This window comes from Lissotriton helveticus, chromosome 11 (genome assembly GCF_964261635.1).
Source record: "Lissotriton helveticus chromosome 11, aLisHel1.1, whole genome shotgun sequence".
In the NCBI taxonomy this organism is placed as follows: domain Eukaryota; kingdom Metazoa; phylum Chordata; class Amphibia; order Caudata; family Salamandridae; genus Lissotriton; species Lissotriton helveticus.
In genome coordinates, this window is record NC_136072.1 from 625,097,935 (window position 1) to 625,118,693 (window position 20,759).

The 20,759-nt window shown below is 40.8% G+C and overlaps 1 protein-coding gene across 8 annotated transcripts in view; it reads left to right on the forward strand.

The window, feature by feature from the left end:
• The window catches only part of ANKMY1 (ankyrin repeat and MYND domain containing 1), a 639,442-nt gene that overhangs the window by 106,888 nt on the left and 511,795 nt on the right, over positions 1-20,759 (forward strand). The gene's annotated exons all lie outside the window — the stretch shown is intronic.

Sequence of the window (20,759 nt, forward strand, 5' to 3'; positions counted from 1 at the left end):
CCAAGAGACCTTCCACGAGAGCGTCCTATGCGTTTAAGTGGAAGCGGTTTTTCATATGGTGTAGAGATCATCACCTTGACCCGACTAAAGGACAGGAGGACGTCATCTTGCCATACCTCCTTTCCCTAGCTACTGCTGGTTTGAAATACGCTTCTATTAGGGTGCATTTGTCAGCCATAGTAGCATACAGAAAATCACCAGATCAGGTTTCTTTCTTTCAGGTTCCAGTGGTTAAGGACTTCCTCCAGGGGTTGAAGAAAGTCTATCCCCCTGTGCGAAATCCTTCTCCTCCATGGGAATTAAACCTGGTGCTATCCAGGTTAATGTCACCACCTTTTGAGCCCATCCACAAGGCCTCTTTGCAACATCTATCTTGGAAGGCGGCCTTTTTGGTGGCGATTACCTCTGCTCGCAGAGTCAGTGAGATTCAAGCTCTCTGTGCGAAAGAACCATACACTATCTTTCATCACAATAGGGTAGTCCTAAGGGCTCATCCTGCTTTCTTACCTAAAGTCATCTCTGATTTTCATATAAATCAGTCCATTTCCCTCCCGTCATTTTTTCCAAATCCTACGACCCCAGCCGAGCGGTCACTTCACTCCTTAGATCTTAAAAGAGTGCTCAAGTTCTATTTGGAAATGACCAAAGGGATTAGGAAAACGGATCAACTGTTTGTGAACTATGGTTCAATGCGAACAGGTTTTCCAGCGGCCAAGAGGTCCATCGCGAGATGGATTGTCTCTTGCATTAAATTGGCTTATCAGCTTGCAGGCAAGCCTTTGTTGCAGTCACCCAAAGCGCATTCCACTAGAGGGAAGGCCGCTACAGTAGCCTTCTTGCACGACATTCCAATGTCGGAGATATGCAAGGCTGCGACTTGGAAATCAGTTCATACCTTTACGAGACATTACTGTCTCGAGTCTGATTCCAGGGCCGATACTCAAGTAGGACAAGCCTCTTTGAGGAATCTATTTGGGTAGCCTACGGCCTATACGAGCTTAGTGTTTACTAGGCTTAATATGGTTTATTACTGTATTGTTACTCCTTTGCCCGCAGGGAGATGAGGTGAGGCTCGCTATTCTATTCTAATGCTTATGACTATTGATGAGGATCCCCTGGAAGAGAAGGATTAGTTACTTACCTGTAATCCTAGTTCTCTTCCAGGGGTATCCTCATCAAAGTCATAAGCAACCCTCCCGCCTCCCCGGGCAAAGGACATTCTTTAATAAGGAGATATGGTTAACCTATTTGTTATTGGGTTTATTTTCAGTCTCCGAAAAGAACAACTGACCTAACTGTCACCCCTAAGGCATGATGGGATACTGGGGGTCATGAGTGCCTTAAAGGCACGGTGTCAGTTTATTGCTATACAGCTACAGGTTAGCTTTTCAGTCTTTTTAGACTGTGTATTTGCAATGCAGCCTGGGAGCTTTCTATGCTTCCAGTGAGTTATAAGAATTTCTACTGCTTTCTGAGCATTAAAACAATTTCTAAACAAACTTTTTTGTTGTTTCTCATGTTTCTAATGCTTATTATGATTACATGTATGGTGGAAATTCTACACAGCATATTTCAGCTCTGTTTTTATTGGCTGCTATTGCATGTTATATATATATATATGTATTTATATATATATGAGTATATATATGTGGGGCACATATAATATAGTGTTTCCGGGGTCCCGCACATGGGCGGGAATATTCTAATGCTTATGACTTTGATGAGGATACCCCTGGAAGAGAACTAGGATTACAGGTAAGTAACTAATCCTTATTACCCATGCAGTCTAGGAATCCTCTTGTTAGTCCCATGCACTTCTCCAATCACCTATCCAGCCAATACCTAAGCACTTATAAATTCACCATGCACTGTGTTTGCAGCACTGTAATTATTCCATCACATAGCCCATTCCTACTCGTGCACTCAGGTTATATTGAGCTGTTATGTTTGTACTAGTTGATTCAATTAGATTTCCCATGTTAGACTAATGTTCTGATTTGTTACCTTTGCCTCAAATTGTAAAGCGTTCTGATATCCTTTGGGATCAAGTTTGCGCTGTATAAAACTTTATAAATAAAAATAAATAAATATGGCAAACACACTGGCCAAACAAAGAAGGCATGGTAACAGTGAAGACAACACTACTATTAATTCAGCAATGCCTAAAACAGAAATTAAGTGTGCTATACAAATTTGATAACAAAACACATCCTCCCAAGGTATCAAATATTACCCCACCAAAATACATGTTTTGTAGAAAAAAACGCGAAATTAGAAGAAAACCCCCCCACATTTTAAATGTAATCCAATGCCATCCCTGGCCTAAATCATGTTTTAAAAAAACACATATACTGCAGAAATAGTTGTTTCATGTACCCATGACTATTACTGGCCCTACTGGCTGGGTGGCCTGTGAGCAGTCTAGGCCATATAGTCAAATAAATGAATAGTGCAAATTTAGCAAACATGGAGAAAATGTACTGAACTGTACAACCCTTTTTCCTTTACAAAAGCTAAAAAAAATGAAATGCAAATAACCCACCACAATAAAATTAAAAAATCGAATAAAAGTAAAATAAATACTACTGCCTACCCTCTATCAAACAAACAATTTGTTCATTCAAAGGTTTTCAAATTTGCTTGTGATATCACAAAAACAAAGTCCTTTAAATCAATGGTATATATGCAGCAGACAAAGATAGTGATCCTTCCACCTCGAAAAGTGACCAAGAAATGGACAAAGCACAGGGAGGAGCATGCTGGACAGGAACAGGAAGTTGGAGACTCTAGGACACTTCCTTCTTGTTTGTTTTCTTTTCAAGTACATGTAGCTGTTTCTTGAGTAGAGAATCTGCTTGAGGTGCAGTGGCGGTCGCTTGCGCTCGCCAATATCATGAAAATGGTACTGGAAGGCGCTGTCACGACCAGAAGCCGCACTAGTGGCTGGCAAATCTCATGCATGACCACGAGTGGCCGGCAAGTCTTGATGCGCTCTGCAGCGTGTACCACAAGTCTTGTGCGTGTCAACAGAAAAAAGATTCTGCCTGGCACTGCCTTGACAGAATTTGTCAGTAACTCCACGTTACATGCATAGTGCGGAGTTCACAAATTCCTCCAGCTCCGCGAAAGGAGTGAATCTTTTCTGCCAGGCCTACTGTAAATCAGGCAATATATGCTTATTTTGAATATTATATACCCGCCTTACTTCCCCAGTGTCTGTGGTTTTAAGTGCAAGGCTGGACATCTTATTGTGTTGGAGACCCTGTAGCTCAGTTCTCAGCACACATTTTCAACAGCTTAAAAGTCCATAGTCTGGTTCAACCAAAGCCATTAGCTGTCCAGTAGCTGGCGTTGTACAGAATATAGTTCCAGTTCTGGTACCAGCTAAAGACCCGTTATTTTCACAGAGCTTTTTAAAGTTTCAATGGGAGAGCACAGGCCTGAGTGGCGCAGTATCAACAAATGCAGTCACTTGGTACCAAACTGTAGAGGCCTACATCTCAAAATTGGACAATTTCAACAAAGACTGTTTGCTGACAGAGATGCCCATGGGACAGATTGTATTGTATCCATCATTTACCAGTGCCTATTGGGAACTCGAGGTAGAGTCTCTTTCCAAACCTACTGTCACTCATAGTAGTTTAAATGTCACTCATAATTGCACTGAAATTATTTAAATGTCACACATAGCTATCTGAAACCTTGGCAGCTATGCAAGCCGCGTCCCGATCCTTCTTCCTGACACGATTCTTTGGATTCCTCTCCCCACCCATCCACTCAGACAGCTAGAACACGACTGCCTTAACCACGCATATCCTTGGTTAAGGCATATGCGAGGTTCAGGCAAGCGTTGCTCCGCTTGCGGGGAACCGGCATGCGTGTTAAAGCCTGCATCGTTTCCCTTCCCTTGTAGGTTATAAACACTCGGTATATGTTTCTTGATGATCTAAAAGTTTGCGCAAACATTTTACACCTTTCAAGATTCAGGAAGATGAACCAGCCTGAAATCTTGGCATCTACTGGCAGTTCTAGTTTGTATTACCCATTCCTTGCAATTAGGAGTATTCTCCTGCAACTTCAAGTGATATTTTGCGTATTATGCACAATGCAGAAGGCCAATGGTGGACTCCAAATGCCGCACAACCCCTGGATGTTTCCCAAACTAGCTTGAGCTAATAGTATTCATGTCGTGTGCATCCACGACTCCTGTGCCCACCGTTGCCGGGCACAACCCGTGATCGGGAAACAGAATTGCAAGATGATGTAGTGTTGCACTACCCAGGTGTTCACAAGTTAATAATGAAGCTCAGTCAGTTCCTTCATTGAAAAAGAAGCTTTATTCAAATGAATCCAAATGCGTGAGTATAAAACAACAGCCAACGCCTTTCGTTCATAAAAGAACTTCGTCAGGGCGAATGTATCTGTAGGATGAATATCACGCTATATCGGCGGATTGGGAGTTTCCTGAAGTTGTCTTGATAAGTGACCGATCACTGAGTAGAGATTGTAGCGCGACGGCACCGGATATATATCCACATTTTTTATAAAGACAACTTCAGGAATCTCCCAATCCGCCGATATAGCGTGATATTCATACATGCATTTCTTGATGCATGTATAAAGGCTTGTCACATCTAGTGTGACAAAAAGCAAGTTGTCTGACCAGGCGAATCCCTCAAACTTGGTCAGAATGTCCTTAGTGTCCTTTATGTAGGACGGGAGATTTTGCACAAAGGGTTGTATATACACATCCACGTATTCTGAAAGGCGTTCAGTTGGTGAATTTACCCCTGAAATAATCGGGCGGCCAGGTGGAAATAGGCCGCCCTTGTGGATTTTAGGAAGTATGTAGATGCAGGGGAAGCTGGGCTCAGACACCCTAAGGTACCTACACTCTTCCTCACTGATTAAGCCCTCCTCACGCCAATCCGTAAGTTTCATGTTAATATGGGCACCTAGGGCAGGTAAAGGGTTATGGCGAATTTTGATATAGCAAGAGGTCTCGGCAAGTTGTCGTTCAATTTCCGAGAGATAATCCGCCTTTCTCATTAGGACTACATTGCCGCCCTTGTCCGCTTCACGAATCACTATGGAACTATCAGTTTTGAGGCTTTTTAAGGCTAGGCGTTCTTTACTAGTCAAATTATGGTGGCGTTTGTTTGGACGGATGGGATGATCTAGTAATTGATGTAAACCATGTGTAACTTTTTCTTGAAAAGCGTCTATGTTAGGGTGAGTTCCTCCCGGAATAAATTTGGATCTGGGTTTTAGGCCACTGTCGGACAGGGTGTCCTCAATGATGCCCAATTCTGCACAAACCATCTCACTATCAATAGAAGTCTCAAGTTCAACCGACATCATTGATTGTGTGACTTTTATTTCAGTTGCTGTGTAGTCAGAGGTGGTAGCAGCATTACAAACAGTGGTCACAGTAGGTGGGTTTCTAACAAAATGATCTTTCAATTTTAAAGCACGAATGAATTTAAACAAATCAACAAAGACATCAGTGTCCCCACCCACATTGTTTGGACAAAAACCCAAACCCTTATTCAAAACAGACATTTCTGCATTGGATAGAGCCCTATCCGAAAGATTCACGACAATACATGTGTCATTAACCACCTGGGTGTCAGCAATCACTTCCATTATTTCTTTGTCCTGTTCGACCTCGTCCGCCCCGCCACCGTTTCCACACCTTGACCTCTTTCTCTGTTGTCGTTCCTGCCACCTCCTGCCCCCCCGCCTGGTTTTTGTTCTTTTGGTCTGGCTCCCAGACGTAGCCTTTCCATTTCTAATAAAAAAGTATTGGTGGTAGGTCTTGCTTCCCCTTCTGTGTTGTCAGGTATCACCTCAATGGAGATTGTACTGGCCACTGATGATAAGGAAGTTATACTACTAGCAGATGTTAATTCAGATGTTTCTTCCCTGCATCTTTTACCTTCCCCTGCTAACTTCACATTATCATATTTGTGGGCAAAAGTGTATATTCTTCCTTCCTTATAGTCTTTGTCGTCACGTCTAATCTTTTTGATTTTTTTATCCCTAAGATATAGTTGGTGATTTTCTAAGATTTTGTCCAGGACCAAAAAGTTCTTTTTAACCACTTCTTTGAGTGGTGAGTCCTCTATTTCCTTTTCTAAATCCTCGATTTCTTTTCTCAATTTCTCCCCTTTTTTTCTCCGCATTGCTAATTAGGATCTTCATCATATTGTATGAAGCATTTCTTAGATTGCCCTCCCAATCTGCTAGTTGTTCTGGATCCAAGTCCTCAAAAGTTGGGAATATGAGAATTCTCAAACCCCGAGGGATTTTTTCATTTTCAATATATTTTTCTAGGGTGGTGCCGTCCCACCATCTCGACATTTCACTCTTTTTAAGGCGTTCTAGTCTTTGGAATTTCATTTTCAAACCTTCCGTAGTGGGGGTAGTTGTTGTACCAGGTTTGGGGTTTGTAGCAAACAGGTCCTGGGCTAGCTCTTGCCGTCTATCTTTAAACCCAGGCATATTTGAGACCTTGGCGAAAATAACCAAGAGCTCACAAGATTCAACGAGGTCAAGGTTTGAGGTCGAACAGGTCAAATGAAGTGATAAAGAACACTAATGCATGGCAGATGGCGGAACCTTCATAGGAATGCACCTGATCCGAGATAGCCTCAATAGCGAATTTGCCCCTTTCTTATTAATTGAAGAGGAATTATGTGCACACCGATTGAACACCCGCCAACACAATGTCAGTCCTAAACAGAACTACAACATGTCATGAAAAAAGCACAGGTGCACCATATATCAAAATTGTACTACATTAGTGATAACATGATGAAGCACAAATGGTGAAGTCCAGAAGTCTTGTTTTGTTTGATTCTTTATTTTTCATACAAAAGAGAACAGCCGACGCGTTTCGTCCCGTGACGGGACTTCTTCAGGGCTGTGTTTAGAAAAACAACATGTACAACATACAATTAAAATTATGCTCTATTAATTAACTCAGCAGAGCAACAATAGTCATAAATTAAAAAAACATTTGATAAGATTATATCAAGGTAGAACTCCTGTATGCTACCAGTTCCCAAGGCAATCTAAGTGTGGCCTACCCCCAGGTAAGAAACGATCAATGAAAACTACAGTAAAGACTAGAACAGAAGAGGGTTTCAAGGAAAAAGTCCACAGACAAGAAAGAGGAGAAAAAATACATGTCACTGATTCAATTTAGCAGATATTCATACGTTTTAAAGAAAAAGGATTTAACATCCGGTCAGGCATAGATACAGGCGGAATAATTATGCAAATGCAATAAGAACCTAATAAGGCAAAAAACAATAAAGACTAAAACTAAAATTTAACATGGGAAGGACACAGAGGGTCACCTAAAGTAACCAAGTCGTGAGGAATACACACACACCTACCAAAGAAAAACTTTCCTGGCGTCAAAGAAGATCATATATTGGACGACCGATGGTGAGTGAATATATTCAAGGATGCAAAAAGACTGAAAAATATGAAATAATGAAAGCAGACATGAGGAGGAAAGAAAACATGAGATGGATCAAGCAAAAATGCATCAAGCGCCACCTTACGTGAAAAGCAATCAAATGTATAACATCCTAGGCTATCAGTTGGAGTCACCAACCCTGCAATTTGTTATATCCAAAATGTGAAAAAATGGCTCACATTAACTATTAGGATGCCTGGAGGTGTGTATATAATGTAGATCCTCCAAGGATGTAGAGCAGTCGAGCTTAAAGTCGTCACTGTCACACGTGGGGTTCTGTAAAAGGAATACTGTCCTGCAGTATTTTCGTGCACGTAAGCTTGAAGAATTGACTAAAGAGAAGTATAACATATGGAAAGAAAAAGAAAAAACAATTTTAAGAAAAATTGAAAAATTGAAATTTATTCTACAATCTTGCGCACTGAGTAATAGTGGCCTCTTTGTTTGTTCAACATTATAGGGGTGCCATAGAGTGTGCTGGTGTGGCTGTGTGGACCAAACTAACTCCATATGACATATCTACAGCTTACCTAGGTATATTTATGAATGAAGAGTCACCTGTCATCAATATGTGAGACAGGGAGTCTCTCAGGTGCACCATCAAAGGGGTGTGCACCTGTGAATATAAAGACAAATGAGAAAGAAAGAAATTAACATGTAAGTTATAACCGGGGAAACTGTAACACAGATCAAAGAAAGCTCCTGGAGTGTCACAAAATTACCTGTGCTTACATGATCGACTACTTAGAATAATTGTGCACGAGTTTCAGAGAATCTCTTCTTGACACCCCGTCTAATTTCTGAACAAGAAAAAGAAAGCAAAAAATGGCATAAAATAATATAACGTGAAAACATGAACATGTTAAAATAGGAGGGGGGGGTGAATAGACCAATTCAAATGTTATAATCCTCTGTCACTTGAGACCCCCACAACAACAGCAAGAAAATCTGAATATGCATGATAAAACTAAGAACCGAACTCCATCCCGGACAGAATAATAACAAAACAGTCGCTAGTATGGAGTTATGTCGAGTATAGATTATTAAACTCGTAGACAAAGGGTGACTACGGCACAGGATCGGGATGTAGATCAAGAAACAACTACTACTAGTGCTATGTCTATTCATGAAGAAATAAAAGTTCAAGAATCCTGCAGGCGGCATAGCCTGGCGAAACGGAGTTACGATTTGCTAATACAAAGCCCCCACGAGAAATTAGCATAGCCACTTACCGCGAGGAAGAGATGTGAAGTAAGTCAGAACCCGTATCCTGCTCGCCGTCAGTACGTATAGCACCTGATGGTGAAAGCAAAGAAAAGTGCTCGTATATATACCTTCACTAATTGAAAAACCCGGTTCACCTGGCTTCGGTAAGACGCCGTGAATGGGCGTGCTTTACAGGCGTTAGACAGCGGCCATTTGTAAGTGGTGTGCTAGAAGGGAGAAACATCACCAACTGCAAAGAAGACATATCTAAGTTTATAGCAAGACCTGCTTAAGAGCCAGAAACCAGACGATACTTATAAAAGATGACAAGGTGAAATGACGAATCGGCTAAGAAAATAGGGAATATCCATAATGTATAAAAAAGAAAGCCAAACGGTAAAGGCGGCCATATTGAAACGGGTTCGACTACAAAGATGTATTGAGTACCCGAACTAGTGTCACCACTAGCTGAACTATTACCGGGTAATAACATTACTTGCCATTGTTGGATTATTTATCAAAGAGGGGAGAAAGAATGATTTATAAATATGTGGAGGAATCATACAAAGGACAAAGTAAAATAAGCAGTATGGAGACTTGTCAAAGCAGTCCCTAAGAACGATTAACGAAGTGAGCTATATAAATAGCCCGAAAGCGCACCAGTGGAGTTTAATCTAAATGGGGTTCAAGAATAATAGAATGAACTCCAAAAAAAAGGGACGAGTTCTGAACATGTCCAACATAAATTGAACTGAGCACCTATTACGGTAAATTGGCTGTGAAAGGTAGCGGGAAAATTATCCCAGATATGTATGTTTCAAATTGCAAGGCAGATTGAACAGGCCAAACCGCCACGTTTATGTGTATAAAAGAGATATTTGCAGAGGCCAACTGTCGGATTAGGCGATCCCATAGGAAAAACATAATCAAATAAGCAAAAACAAAAACAAAACTTGGAAGTAAGGCAGGGAGTACGTGACATGAGGAGTATGAATACACCACATGAAACATGGTGACCAAACTGAATACAGGACAATAACATATTATAAAAATAATGAGAATAACCACAAGAAAAAGAAGGAGAAGGGAGAAAAGGCACAGAGAGGGAAGAACGTCTGTGGGGTATATAATGTCAGGAAAGTCAAAGAATCAATATTTACTAGACATATATATAAACTGAACCACTGTTGTTTAGAAAAACATAATACACTTATATAAGTGATGCAGCATAAAACAAAATAGGTTGTTTACAACATGTTTACCAAGTATATAACAGGGAGTGGCTTGTACAAGCATGTGTTCACATGACCTCTCCTATCTGGTATAGATACAGGGTTCAAAAATCAGGGAGAAAGATTGACATGAGTTATGCAGATACGTTTCCAATAACAGATTCAATACTCAAAAGTGGGGCATATAGTCGATACATATGAACATCATAACAGATGTATGAAAAAAAGTATAGAAGCAATGCATTGATAATTTATGTCAGAAAGTGATGCATTTCGTCATCAAAATTATGACCAAATTCTAGGGTTCTCAATTTACAAATCCACATTGCCTCCTTTCTACGTAGAGCTAACAGTCTGTCCCCCCCTCTGGGGTTGATCGGGACATGATCTATGCCCAAAAACCAAATGGTGTCAGTGGTTAAATGTTTCTTCTGCATATGATTCGTCATAGCATATTTTAGATCCCCATTTTTGTGTGCCCTGACATGTTCTTGTACTCGTATCTTGAGGGCCCTTTTCGTGCTGCCTACGTAAATTTGGCCACAAGGGCATCCTAGAACATACACTACATAGCTGGTATTGCAATTGATGTAATGGTTGATTGTGTATCTATGTGTCGTGTTGTAGCAAAATTCCTTAGTTTTGTCCTTGCCTAAGCTACACATATTACATCCCCTGCAGGTGTAAAAACCTGTCAATTTGTTACTGAGCCAATCCATCCTTTTTTCTCTGGTAATGTAGCTGGGGCAGAGGATGTTTCTTAAATTGGTACCGCGTCTGTAGGTCACCTTGGGTTTGGCTGATACAATCCCTTGTAAGCTGGGTATGGATGTTAGTAAATGCCAATGTTTACGTAACGTATTATAAACCCTGGTGCTATCATCCGTAAAGGGTGTAACAAGTGCGATACTTGGAGAATTGTTTTTTCTATTTTCTAATGTAGATAGGGTGGATTCTCTAGACACCTTTTCAATTCTAGTTAGTGCTTCATTTAGGATCTGAGAAGGATAACCTCTTTGTCGGAAACGATTAGTAGTTTCTCTGATGTTTTGAGAGAAGGTTTCTGGTGTGCTACAGTTACGTCGCATCCTGATCATCTCACCATAGGGGATGTTGTTGATAACATGGCGTGGGTGTGCACTGGTGAAATGTAGCGTACTGTTGCAACTTGTGGCCTTTCTGTGGGTTTTGCTGTTTATCATATTATCTTCCACAAAAAAGGTTACATCAAGAAAATTGATTTCCGTGGCACTAAATTCCATTGTCAAGTGAACATTGTATGGGTTGTTATTCAAAAAATCAAAGTAGGTCATAAGGTCTGGGACAGGTCCATTCCACAACATGATAACGTCATCAATGTACCTGCCCCAAAAGATCACGTGTTCTGACCACTCTGCCGCATGACGGCCCCAGGCATGCTCCCGCTCGAACCAGCCCATGAAGAGCCCGGCATAGGCGGGAGCAAATTTTGAACCCATGGCCGTGCCCTGGGTCTGTTGATACCATACAGCATCATGTAGAAAGAAATTCTTGGATAGAATGATGTTAGTCATCTCAATCAGAACTTGATTGTGGCCTATGAGTCCTGCAGCTCTTTGTCCTAAATAAAACTCAAGGGCTTTTATACCAAATTCTTTCTTGATGCATGTATAAAGGCTTGTCACATCTAGTGTGACAAAAAGCAAGTTGTCTGACCAGGCGAATCCCTCAAACTTGGTCAGAATGTCCTTAGTGTCCTTTATGTAGGACGGGAGATTTTGCACAAAGGGTTGTATATACACATCCACGTATTCTGAAAGGCGTTCAGTTGGTGAATTTACCCCTGAAATAATCGGGCGGCCAGGTGGAAATAGGCCGCCCTTGTGGATTTTAGGAAGTATGTAGATGCAGGGGAAGCTGGGCTCAGACACCCTAAGGTACCTACACTCTTCCTCACTGATTAAGCCCTCCTCACGCCAATCCGTAAGTTTCATGTTAATATGGGCACCTAGGGCAGGTAAAGGGTTATGGCGAATTTTGATATAGCAAGAGGTCTCGGCAAGTTGTCGTTCAATTTCCGAGAGATAATCCGCCTTTCTCATTAGGACCACATTGCCGCCCTTGTCCGCTTCACGAATCACTATGGAACTATCAGTTTTGAGGCTTTTTAAGGCTAGGCGTTCTTTACTAGTCAAATTATGGTGGCGTTTGTTTGGACGGATGGGATGATCTAGTAATTGATGTAAACCATGTGTAACTTTTTCTTGAAAAGCGTCTATGTTAGGGTGAGTTCCTCCCGGAATAAATTTGGATCTGGGTTTTAGGCCAATGTCGGACAGGGTGTCCTCAATGATGCCCAATTCTGCACAAACCATCTCACTATCAATAGAAGTCTCAAGTTCAACCGACATCATTGATTGTATGACTTTTATTTCAGTTGCTGTGTAGTCAGAGGTGGTAGCAGCATTACAAACAGTGGTCACAGTAGGTGGGTTTCTAACAAAATGATCTTTCAATTTTAAAGCACGAATGAATTTAAACAAATCAACAAAGACATCAGTGTCCCCACCCACATTGTTTGGACAAAAACCCAAACCCTTATTCAAAACAGACATTTCTGCATTGGATAGAGCCCTATCCGAAAGATTCACGACAATACATGTGTCATTAACCACCTGGGTGTCAGCAATCACTTCCATTATTTCTTTGTCCTGTTCGACCTCGTCCGCCCCGCCACCGTTTCCACACCTTGACCTCTTTCTCTGTTGTCGTTCCTGCCACCTCCTGCCCCCCCGCCTGGTTTTTGTTCTTTTGGTCTGGCTCCCAGACGTAGCCTTTCCATTTCTAATAAAAAAGTATTGGTGGTAGGTCTTGCTTCCCCTTCTGTGTTGTCAGGTATCACCTCAATGGAGATTGTACTGGCCACTGATGATAAGGAAGTTATACTACTAGCAGATGTTAATTCAGATGTTTCTTCCCTGCATCTTTTACCTTCCCCTGCTAACTTCACATTATCATATTTGTGGGCAAAAGTGTATATTCTTCCTTCCTTATAGTCTTTGTCGTCACGTCTAATCTTTTTGATTTTTTTATCCCTAAGATATAGTTGGTGATTTTCTAAGATTTTGTCCAGGACCAAAAAGTTCTTTTTAACCACTTCTTTGAGTGGTGAGTCCTCTATTTCCTTTTCTAAATCCTCGATTTCTTTTCTCAATTTCTCCCCTTTTTTCTCCGCATTGCTAATTAGGATCTTCATCATATTGTATGAAGCATTTCTTAGATTGCCCTCCCAATCTGCTAGTTGTTCTGGATCCAAGTCCTCAAAAGTTGGGAATATGAGAATTCTCAAACCCCGAGGGATTTTTTCATTTTCAATATATTTTTCTAGGGTGGTGCCGTCCCACCATCTCGACATTTCACTCTTTTTAAGGCGTTCTAGTCTTTGGAATTTCATTTTCAAACCTTCCGTAGTGGGGGTAGTTGTTGTACCAGGTTTGGGGTTTGTAGCAAACAGGTCCTGGGCTAGCTCTTGCCGTCTATCTTTAAACCCAGGCATATTTGAGACCTTGGCGAAAATAACCAAGAGCTCACAAGATTCAACGAGGTCAAGGTTTGAGGTCGAACAGGTCAAATGAAGTGATAAAGAACACTAATGCATGGCAGATGGCGGAACCTTCATAGGAATGCACCTGATCCGAGATAGCCTCAATAGCGAATTTGCCCCTTTCTTATTAATTGAAGAGGAATTATGTGCACACCGATTGAACACCCGCCAACACAATGTCAGTCCTAAACAGAACTACATGTCATGAAAAAAGCACAGGTGCACCATATATCAAAATTGTACTACATTAGTGATAACATGATGAAGCACAAATGGTGAAGTCCAGAAGTCTTGTTTTGTTTGATTCTTTATTTTTCATACAAAAGAGAACAGCCGACGCGTTTCGTCCCGTGACGGGACTTCTTCAGGGCTGTGTTTAGAAAAACAACATGTACAACATACAATTAAAATTATGCTCTATTAATTAACTCAGCAGAGCAACAATAGTCATAAATTAAAAAAACATTTGATAAGATTATATCAAGGTAGAACTCCTGTATGCTACCAGTTCCCAAGGCAATCTAAGTGTGGCCTACCCCCAGGTAAGAAACGATCAATGAAAACTACAGTAAAGACTAGAACAGAAGAGGGTTTCAAGGAAAAAGTCCACAGACAAGAAAGAGGAGAAAAAATACATGTCACTGATTCAATTTAGCAGATATTCATACGTTTTAAAGAAAAAGGATTTAACATCCGGTCAGGCATAGATACAGGCGGAATAATTATACAAATGCAATAAGAACCTAATAAGGCAAAAAACAATAAAGACTAAAACTAAAATTTAACATGGGAAGGACACAGAGGGTCACCTAAAGTAACCAAGTCGTGAGGAATACACACACACCTACCAAAGAAAAACTTTCCTGGCGTCAAAGAAGATCATATATTGGACGACCGATGGTGAGTGAATATATTCAAGGATGCAAAAAGACTGAAAAATATGAAATAATGAAAGCAGACATGAGGAGGAAAGAAAACATGAGATGGATCAAGCAAAAATGCATCAAGCGCCACCTTACGTGAAAAGTAATCAAATGTATAACATCCTAGGCTATCAGTTGGAGTCACCAACCCTGCAATTTGTTATATCCAAAATGTGAAAAAATGGCTCACATTAACTATTAGGATGCCTGGAGGTGTGTATATAATGTAGATCCTCCAAGGATGTAGAGCAGTCGAGCTTAAAGTCGTCACTGTCACACGTGGGGTTCTGTAAAAGGAATACTGTCCTGCAGTATTTTCGTGCACGTAAGCTTGAAGAATTGACTAAAGAGAAGTATAACATATGGAAAGAAAAAGAAAAAACAATTTTAAGAAAAATTGAAAAATTGAAATTTATTCTACAATCTTGCGCACTGAGTAATAGTGGCCTCTTTGTTTGTTCAACATTATAGGGGTGCCATAGAGTGTGCTGGTGTGGCTGTGTGGACCAAACTAACTCCATATGACATATCTACAGCTTACCTAGGTATATTTATGAATGAAGAGTCACCTGTCATCAATATGTGAGACAGGGAGTCTCTCAGGTGCACCATCAAAGGGGTGTGCACCTGTGAATATAAAGACAAATGAGAAAGAAAGAAATGAACATGTAAGTTATAACCGGGGAAACTGTAACACAGATCAAAGAAAGCTCCTGGAGTGTCACAAAATTACCTGTGCTTACATGATCGACTACTTAGAATAATTGTGCACGAGTTTCAGAGAATCTCTTCTTGACACCCCGTCTAATTTCTGAACAAGAAAAAGAAAGCAAAAAATGGCATAAAATAATATAACGTGAAAACATGAAGAACATGTTAAAATAGGAGGGGGGGTGAATAGACCAATTCAAATGTTATAATCCTCTGTCACTTGAGACCCCCACAACAACAGCAAGAAAATCTGAATATGCATGATAAAACTAAGAACCGAACTCCATCCCGGACAGAATAATAACAAAACAGTCGCTAGTATGGAGTTATGTCGAGTATAGATTATTAAACTCGTAGACAAAGGGTGACTACGGCACAGGATCGGGATGTAGATCAAGAAACAACTACTACTAGTGCTATGTCTATTCATGAAGAAATAAAAGTTCAAGAATCCTGCAGGCGGCATAGCCTGGCGAAACGGAGTTACGATTTGCTAATACAAAGCCCCCACGAGAAATTAGCATAGCCACTTACCGCGAGGAAGAGATGTGAAGTAAGTCAGAACCCGTATCCTGCTCGCCGTCAGTACGTATAGCACCTGATGGTGAAAGCAAAGAAAAGTGCTCGTATATATACCTTCACTAATTGAAAAACCCGGTTCACCTGGCTTCGGTAAGACGCCGTGAATGGGCGTGCTTTACAGGCGTTAGACAGCGGCCATTTGTAAGTGGTGTGCTAGAAGGGAGAAACATCACCAACTGCAAAGAAGACATATCTAAGTTTATAGCAAGACCTGCTTAAGAGCCAGAAACCAGACGATACTTATAAAAGATGACAAGGTGAAATGACGAATGGGCTAAGAAAATAGGGAATATCCATAATGTATAAAAAAGAAAGCCAAACGGTAAAGGCGGCCATATTGAAACGGGTTCGACTACAAAGATGTATTGAGTACCCGAACTAGTGTCACCACTAGCTGAACTATTACCGGGTAATAACATTACTTGCCATTGTTGGATTATTTATCAAAGAGGGGAGAAAGAATGATTTATAAATATGTGGAGGAATCATACAAAGGACAAAGTAAAATAAGCAGTATGGAGACTTGTCAAAGCAGTCCCTAAGAACGATTAACGAAGTGAGCTATATAAATAGCCCGAAAGCGCACCAGTGGAGTTTAATCTAAATGGGGTTCAAGAATAATAGAATGAACTCCAAAAAAAAGGGACGAGTTCTGAACATGTCCAACATAAATTGAACTGAGCACCTATTACGGTAAATTGGCTGTGAAAGGTAGCGGGAAAATTATCCCAGATATGTATGTTTCAAATTGCAAGGCAGATTGAACAGGCCAAACCGCCACGTTAATGTGTATAAAAGAGATATTTGCAGAGGCCAACTGTCGGATTAGGCGATCCCATAGGAAAAACATAATCAAATAAGCAAAAACAAAAACAAAACTTGGAAGTAAGGCAGGGAGTATGTGACATGAGGAGTATGAATACACCACATGAAACATGGTGACCAAACTGAATACAGGACAATAACATATTATAAAAATAATGAGAATAACCACAAGAAAAAGAAGGAGAAGGGAGAAAAGGCACAGAGAGGGAAGAACGTCTGTGGGGTATATAATGTCAGGAAAGTCAAAGAATCAATATTTACTAGACATATATATAAACTGAACCACTGTTGTTTAGAAAAACATAATACACTTATATAAGTGATGCAGCATAAAACAAAATAGGTTGTTTACAACATGTTTACCAAGTATATAACAGGGAGTGGCTTGTACAAGCATGTGTTCACATGACCTCTCCTATCTGGTATAGATACAGGGTTCAAAAATCAGGGAGAAAGATTGACATGAGTTATGCAGATACGTTTCCAATAACAGATTCAATACTCAAAAGTGGGGCATATAGTCGATACATATGAACATCATAACAGATGTATGAAAAAAAGTATAGAAGCAATGCATTGATAATTTATGTCAGAAAGTGATGCATTTCGTCATCAAAATTATGACCAAATTCTAGGGTTCTCAATTTACAAATCCACATTGCCTCCTTTCTACGTAGAGCTAACAGTCTGTCCCCCCCTCTGGGGTTGATCGGGACATGATCTATGCCCAAAAACCAAATGGTGTCAGTGGTTAAATGTTTCTCCTGCATATGATTCGTCATAGCATATTTTAGATCCCCATTTTTGTGTGCCCTGACATGTTCTTGTACTCGTATCTTGAGGGCCCTTTTCGTGCTGCCTACGTAAATTTGGCCACAAGGGCATCCTAGAACATACACTACATAGCTGGTATTGCAATTGATGTAATGGTTGATTGTGTATCTATGTGTCGTGTTGTAGCAAAATTCCTTAGTTTTGTCCTTGCCTAAGCTACACATATTACATCCCCTGCAGGTGTAAAAACCTGTCAATTTGTTACTGAGCCAATCCATCCTTTTTTCTCTGGTAATGTAGCTGGGGCAGAGGATGTTTCTTAAATTGGTACCGCGTCTGTATGTCACCTTGGGTTTGGCTGATACAATCCCTTGTAAGCTGGGTATGGATGTTAGTAAATGCCAATGTTTACGTAACGTATTATAAACCCTGGTGCTATCATCCGTAAAGGGTGTAACAAGTGCGATACTTGGAGAATTGTTTTTTCTATTTTCTAATGTAGATAGGGTGGATTCTCTAGACACCTTTTCAATTCTAGTTAGTGCTTCATTTAGGATCTGAGAAGGATAACCTCTTTGTCGGAAACGATTAGTAGTTTCTCTGATGTTTTGAGAGAAGGTTTCTGGTGTGCTACAGTTACGTCGCATCCTGATCATCTCACCATAGGGGATGTTGTTGATAACATGGCGTGGGTGTGCACTGGTGAAATGTAGCGTACTGTTGCAACTTGTGCCCTTTCTGTGGGTTTTGCTGTTTATCATATTATCTTCCACAAAAAAGGTTACATCAAGAAAATTGATTTCCGTGGCACTAAATTCCATTGTCAAGTGAACATTGTATGGGTTGTTATTCAAAAAATCAAAGTAGGTCATAAGGTCTGGGACAGGTCCATTCCACAACATTATAACGTCATCAATGTACCTGCCCCAAAAGATCACGTGTTCTGACCACTCTGCCGCATGACGGCCCCAGGCATGCTCCCGCTCGAACCAGCCCATGAAGAGCCCGGCATAGGCGGGAGCAAATTTTGAACCCATGGCCGTGCCCTGGGTCTGTTGATACCATACAGCATCATGTAGAAAGAAATTCTTGGATAGAATGATGTTAGTCATCTCAATCAGAACTTGATTGTGGCCTATGAGTCCTGCAGCTCTTTGTCCTAAATAAAACTCAAGGGCTTTTATACCAAATTCTTTCTTGATGCATGTATAAAGGCTTGTCACATCTAGTGTGACAAAAAGCAAGTTGTCTGACCAGGCGAATCCCTCAAACTTGGTCAGAATGTCCTTAGTGTCCTTTATGTAGGACGGGAGATTTTGCACAAAGGGTTGTATATACACATCCACGTATTCTGAAAGGCGTTCAGTTGGTGAATTTACCCCTGAAATAATCGGGCGGCCAGGTGGAAATAGGCCGCCCTTGTGGATTTTAGGAAGTATGTAGATGCAGGGGAAGCTGGGCTCAGACACCCTAAGGTACCTACACTCTTCCTCACTGATTAAGCCCTCCTCACGCCAATCCGTAAGTTTCATGTTAATATGGGCACCTAGGGCAGGTAAAGGGTTATGGCGAATTTTGATATAGCAAGAGGTCTCGGCAAGTTGTCGTTCAATTTCCGAGAGATAATCCGCCTTTCTCATTAGGACCACATTGCCGCCCTTGTCCGCTTCACGAATCACTATGGAACTATCAGTTTTGAGGCTTTTTAAGGCTAGGCGTTCTTTACTAGTCAAATTATGGTGGCGTTTGTTTGGACGGATGGGATGATCTAGTAATTGATGTAAACCATGTGTAACTTTTTCTTGAAAAGCGTCTATGTTAGGGTGAGTTCCTCCCGGAATAAATTTGGATCTGGGTTTTAGGCCACTGTCGGACAGGGTGTCCTCAATGATGCCCAATTCTGCACAAACCATCTCACTATCAATAGAAGTCTCAAGTTCAACCGACATCATTGATTGTATGACTTTTATTTCAGTTGCTGTGTAGTCAGAGGTGGTAGCAGCATTACAAACAGTGGTCACAGTAGGTGGGTTTCTAACAAAATGATATTTCAATTTTAAAGCACGAATGAATTTAAACAAATCAACAAAGACATCAGTGTCCCCACCCACATTGTTTGGACAAAAACCCAAACCCTTATTCAAAACAGACATTTCTGCATTGGATAGAGCCCTATCCGAAAGATTCACAACAATACATTTGTCATTAACCACCTGGGTGTCAGCAATCACTTCCATTATTTTTTTGTCCTGTTCGACCTCGTCCGCCCCGCCACCATTTCCACACCTTGACCTCTTTCTCTGTTGTCGTTCCTGCCACCTCCTGCCCCCCCGCCTGGTTTTTGTTCTTTTGGTCTGGCTCCCAGACGTAGCCTTTCCATTTCTAATAAAAAAGTATTGGTGGTAGGTCTTGCTTCCCCTTCTGTGTTGTCAGGTATCACCTCAATGGAGATTGTACTGGCCACTGATGATAAGGAAGTTATACTACTAGCAGATGTTAATTCAGATGTTTCTTCCCTGCGTCTTTTACCTTCCCCTGCTAACTTCACATTATCATATTTGTGGGCAAAAGTGTATATTCTTCCTTCCTTATAGTCTTTGTCGTCACGTCTAATCTTTTTGATTTTTTTATCCCTAAGATATAGTTGGTGATTTTCTAAGATTTTGTCCAGGACCAAAAAGTTCTTTTTAACCACTTCTTTGAGTGGTGAGTCCTCTATTTCCTTTTCTAAATCCTCGATTTCTTTTCTCAATTTCTCCCCTTTTTTCTCCGCATTGCTAATTAGGATCTTCATCATATTGTATGAAGCATTTCTTAGATTGCCCTCCCAATCTGCTAGTTGTTCTGGATCCAAGTCCTCAAAAGTTGGGAATATGAGAATTCTCAAACCCCGAGGGATTTTTTCATTTTCAATATATTTTTCTAGGGTGGTGCCGTCCCACCATCTCGACATTTCACTCTTTTTAAGGCGTTCTAGTCTTTGGAATTTCATTTTCAAACCTTCCGTAGTGGGGGTAGTTGTTGTACCAGGTTTGGGGTTTGTAGCAAACAGGTCCTGGGCTAGCTCTTGCCGTCTATCTTTAAACCCAGGCCTATTTGAGACCTTGGCGAAAATAACCAAGAGCTCACAAGATTCAACGAGGTCAAGGTTTGAGGTCGAACAGTGCAAATGAAGTGATAAAGAACACTAATGCATGGCAGATGGCGGAACCTTCATAGGAATGCACCTGATCCGAGATAGCCTCAATAGTGAATTTGCCCCTTTCTTATTAATTGAAGAGGAATTATGTGCACACCGATTGAACACATTGTTTTATACTCACGCATTTGGATTCATTTGAATAAAGCTTCTTTTTCAACGAAGGAACTGACTGAGCTTCATTATTAACTTGTGAACACCTGGGTAGTGCAACACTCTATCATCTTGACATTTT